We start from the raw sequence: 5,488 nt of genomic DNA, 5'->3' as shown, positions 1-5,488 counted from the left end.
GAGTATTTCCGGGGCTCTCCGGCACCTCCCCCCACCTCTGGCCACATGCGGTATTGCATGCTATAGAAGTCAATGCGGAACTCGGCTTATACTCGAGTCACCTTTTTGCGCTTGAACTCCCGGATTTTGGGGACCCGGTACCGGCCACCTGGACCCCAAACTTTGCACACATGTAGCCCCATTTCTCCTCTACAAGTGTGCAAAGTTTGTTGTCTGGGGGACCTATGGCTGGGGAGCACCGATTTTTCAAAGCCGGGCACCCCTTCCATAGACTCCCATGTTACACGACAGTCTAGTCATGGGCACAGTGAGGCATGCACATGGAAACAGTGAGGCACAGTGAGGCACGGACACAGTGAGGCATGGGTACAGTGAGGCATGGACACAGTGAAGCAAAGTAAGGCACAGTGAGGCATGCAGGTGGACACCCTAGGCTTATACTTGAGTCAATATGTTTTCCCAGTTTTTTGTGGTAAAATTAGGTGCCTCGGCTTATATTCGGTAACTTCTAATGGCATTCATTAACTGACCGAATCTACTAGTTTAGTTATCTACTAGTGTATGGCAAGCTTTATTTTGCCCATAATTGCACTTAAAATTGCTACAATGTTTATTTTCTACATGTATAAAGTAAAAGCCGAGCCAGGTAGGATTCGAACCTACAATCTTCTGCTCCGTAGGCAGACGCGTTATCCATTGCGCCACTGGCCCCTTGGTTGCTTTTAGCCCACCATAGTTATTCTTTATGTATGCAACAGGTGGCCTAAAGTTTATATAACTAAAAACTTATCTTAACTGCTCTCTTTGGTCCATTAAATGTACAGTTTAAAATGTTATCTGTTTATAAAGTGCAATTTCCAGTGAGTCAAGAAGTGCTGCCCTGTGTCTTGTGCACATCCCCAGGTTGCAGCCCAAGGGGGAAAAAAACTCACATTGTCCGCCAATTAATTATGCTCCCCCAGCATGCGCTAGTGACAATAAACCTCCTACTGGTTGGCTAGTGGAAATATCAATAATCATAACTCACTGTGGCCTCTCATACTATTAGCAGAGGTACCAGTGACACCTACTGGCAGCAGAGAGAAAGCACAGCTCCACTGAGTTTAGGGGAAACCCATGTGAACAATATGGGCTGGATTCAGATACAATGGTGTATCTATCCGCCCGGCGTAACGTATGCTGTAACTTTGGGCGCAAGTTCTGTAATCAGAAGGAACTTGCGCCCTTAGTTACGGCGGCGTAGCGTATGTGTTGCGGCGTAAGGCCCCCTAATTCAAATGGTGATGTAGGGGGCGTGTTTTATTTAAATTGTAGTTGACCCCGCATTTTTGACGTATTTTTTGAACGGCGCATGCGCCATCCGTAAAATATCCCAGTGTGCATTGCTCCAAATTACGCCGCAAGGACGTTTTGGATTCGACGTGAACGTAAATGACGCAAAGCAGTATTCGCGACCGACTTACACAAACGACGTAAAAATTTCAAAACTCGGCACGGGAACGACGGCCATACTTAACATTAGCTACGTCTCATATAGCAGGGGTAACTATACGCCGAAAAAAGCCGAACGTAAACGACGTAAAAAAAATTCGCCGGCGGGACGTACGTTTTTGATTCGCCATATCTACCTAATTAGCATATTCCTTGCATAAACATACGGAAGCGCCACCTAGCGGCCAGCCTGAAATTGCAGCCTAAGATACGACGGTGTAAGACACTTATACCTGTTGGATCTTAGGAAAATCTATGCGTAACTGATTCTCTGAATCACGCGCATAGATACGACCTCCCGCACTCAGAGATACGACAGCGTATCAGGAGATACGCCGTCGTATCTTGTCTCTGAATCTGGCCCCTGGACTATAAATTCAGCTGGCTTATTACCACCCAGCAAGGATAAATGTAAAACTTTCAATGACAGTACAGAACCAGAACACATGTAGGAAGAGCCCTCCTCCCTCCCACATATCCACAAAGAGCAACAGCTACCGGGCTAATTCTGCCATTTGTTATATACATGTTAAAATCTCCATTTTTTTACTAGAAAATTACTTTGAACCTCCAAACATTATATATTTTCTGAAAGCAAAGGCCCTGGAGAATGAAATGGTGGCTGTTGAAATTTGTTATGTCACGTGATATTTGCACAGCAGTTTATCAAACACAAATTTTCAGGAGAAAATGCACTTTAATGAAATTCAATATAATAGCCAATTTTTTGGTAACACATAAAAGATGATGTTAGGCCAAGTAAATAGATACCCTGTTTCCCCGAAAATAAGCCCTACCCCGAAAATAAGACCTAGCTTTATTTTTGGGGATGGCTGCAATATAAGCCCTACCCCGAAAATAAACCCTAGTTAAAGTCGTCTTAAAAACATGTAATCCATTTTGTAAAAAGATTATATAATGTGCAGTGTGTCTCCTTTTGTAACTTTGTTTTGGAAAATACCTTACTTACAGTGCCGCTGGGCGCTCACGTGACCGGCTGGAGATCTTCTCCTCTCCGACGTCAGCGGTCCCTTCTTCTGCAGTGCTCAGAGCGGAGAAGAAGAGCTACGGCGGGTCACTGTGCTGGCTATCATGCTTTAAAGGTTCAGGATATATTTTTTTTCTTTTTGGGGTTACAACCACTCTAAGATCGTCATGATGACATGACTGTATTTGAATAAATGTAGATTATTGTACATACTGTAAACAAATAAGACATCCCCTGAAAATAAGCCCTAGTGTGATTTTTGTACCCAAAATTAATATAAGACCCGGTCTTATTTTCGGGGAAACACGGTAACTAACATTTCACATTCTAAAATTTCATGGAATGGTGATAAACTATGGTACATTAAATTATCCATAGGCGATGATGCTAGGACTACTACTCTCACTCTGACTTATGCAGCAATACCTCTCATGCGTGTTGTGATCAATGTCTATATATGCGTGTAGGACCTACATGTGTGATCGATCGCATTTATGTGTGAGAACTCCACCTTAGTTTGTCTGAATTCTGCTAACCTTTTAAGTAATATAGTATACTGTTAATTTTGCACAATGCAACATGATAAAATAGAACTGCTTGTTCATTGAAAAAAATCTGGAGAATGCGGGCATCGATCCCGCTACCTCTCACATGCTAAGCGAGCGCTCTACCATTTGAGCTAATCCCCCTCATTAAGGACTTCTGTGGGGGAAGGGGATGATCCCTAAACGCTGCATCACCTACTACTGACCCCTGAACTCTGCATCAATTACTACTTACCTCTGCACCCAAAGGTCACTACTACTGACCCCTGAACCCTGCACCCTTCCTGACCCCTGAACTTTATGTCACTTACTACTGACCCCTGAACTCTGTGTTACTAACTACTGACCCCTGAACTCTGTGTTACTTACTACTGATCCTGAACTCTGCTTCAATTAAATGCTTAACCTCCCTGTTACATATACTGACTTTTCCTTCTCTCTACACCCCATTTTCTTTTTTTATTTCAAAAATTTTCAAAGTAACAAACAAGCATGGATTGATTTTCACGTAAAGTTTAGTTATACACTTAGGGGTGTATTTGTCCATCAAAACTACACATTACATTCTCCATCAAAGCTGTATGTAAATTTTCTCTGTTCGAATGAGGCACAATCGATTGTTCTTTGGCTATATTGTCTGCAATACAAATGTGTGAATGCAGATTTCACCCAATAGATGGAGTTGAGGAGCATACTTATTTCCTGTGATTACCATTGCCAACTAGTGGTCAAACGGAATCATTCTCATTTACACATTCAAGTCGAGAATATAGTTTGAGAACATTTAATTTTGCCCTATTTACACAGAACGAATTTACATGCAGTATCGATGAAGTAACAGCTATGCAAGATTTTAAAAATAAAAATACCCCTTTATTTTACCAAATGCAGTATCTTAAATAGAGGTTTTTTTATTTACTTAAAAACACTTGGAGAATGCAGGCTTTACAGGTTAAAAGTTTAAAGTTTTACAGGTTTATAGGTTTAAAGTTTACATATTTACAAGTTTAAAGTTTAAAGTTTATAGGTTTAAATTTTATAGGTTTAAAGTTTACAGGTTTAAAGTTTACAGGTTTATAGTTTTAAAGTTTAAAGTTGACAGATTTACAAGTTTAAAGTTTACAGGTTTAAAGTTTAAAGTTGACAGATTTATAAGTTTAAAGTTTACATTTTAAAGTTTACAGTTTTATAAGTTTTAAAGTTTAAAGTTGACAGATTTACAAGTTTAAAGTTTACAGGTTTAAAGTTTAGAGTTTATAGGTTTAAAGTTTACAAGTTTAAAGTTTAAATTTTAAAGTTTACAATTTTATAAGTTTAAAGTTTAAAGTTTACAGGTTTACAAGTTTAAAGTTTAAAGTTTAAAGGTTTACAAGTTTACAGGTTTATAAGTTTAAAGTTTACAGATTACCAGTTTAAAGTTAAACAGGAGGTGTGGTGCTCCTGTTAATTACTACTATATTGGAACTGTTTTTTTTATAAAAAAAAAAAATCTGGAGAATGCGGGCATCGATCCCGCTACCTCTCACATGCTAAGCGAGCGCTCTACCATTTGAGCTAATCCCCCTCATAATGGTGTCCTGAGAGGGAAGGGGATGAACACCCAAGAAGAGGAGGATTCGGGCTTCTCTGTACAAAACCAACTACACAGAGCAGGTAAGTATAACATGTTTGTTATTTCGTTTTTAATTTTAAATAATACACCAATAGGTGAATCTGTGACCAAAATGTAAAGTGTATGTGAATGGTGCTGCGCTGTTGCAAAACGAAAGTGACACAAATATTATAGATACAAAGTGATACTGAAACTATACACAAGGTGGCAGATGTAAGAGCTTTACTGCCACCTTGTGTATAGTTTCAGTATCACTTTTTATCTATAATATTTGTGTCACATTCGTTTGGCAAAAGCGCAGCACCATTCACATACACAAATCACCATAAACAAGTTCTAATGGCAGGATCAACAGGTTATTAAACTACATTACTGGGGGAGTCAGAAAAGCAAACACAGCTGTGCTAATTCTGGTAAAAGATTGCATCACGGATGTCATTTCAAAGCTGGCCGCACACTAATAAAAAGTCATTCAAAAATGTAAATTTCAATACAATTTTTTAGTTTTTCTAATAGTTAATGGGGTCAATGATTGTTTTCAAATGCAGTGTCGAGAAAACTTAAAGGATCAGGAGGGAACCTTTTCCTCTATTGAGCAAGTTTCTACCATTTCAAACAATATTTTGAAGTAACTTCATCAAGTGATCGACATACAAATCAAGTGATCAACATACAAATATTCGTTGAGTTATCTACTAGTGTATGGGTAGCTTTATTTTGCCCATAATTGCACTTAAAATTGCTACATTGTTTATTTTCTACATGTATAAAGTAAAAGCCGAGCCAGGTAGGATTCGAACCTACAATCTTCTGCTCCGTAGGCAGACGCGTTATCCATTGCGCCACTGGCCC

General features: G+C 39.4%; 2 non-coding genes across 2 annotated transcripts; both read right to left on the bottom strand.

Annotated features, from left to right (window-relative positions):
* Positions 1-638: 638 nt before the first annotated feature.
* TRNAR-ACG lies at positions 639-711 on the bottom strand. Its single transcript has one exon. It is a non-coding gene; the product is annotated as a tRNA-Arg (tRNA).
* A 4,704-nt stretch (positions 712-5,415) lies between these two features.
* TRNAR-ACG lies at positions 5,416-5,488 on the bottom strand. The gene has a single exon. It is a non-coding gene; the product is annotated as a tRNA-Arg (tRNA).

This window comes from Rana temporaria, chromosome 9 (assembly GCF_905171775.1).
Source record: "Rana temporaria chromosome 9, aRanTem1.1, whole genome shotgun sequence".
Classification (NCBI taxonomy): Eukaryota; Metazoa; Chordata; class Amphibia; order Anura; family Ranidae; genus Rana; species Rana temporaria.
Note: the sequence above shows the minus strand (reverse complement) of the source record. Positions and strands in the feature narration are given on the sequence as shown.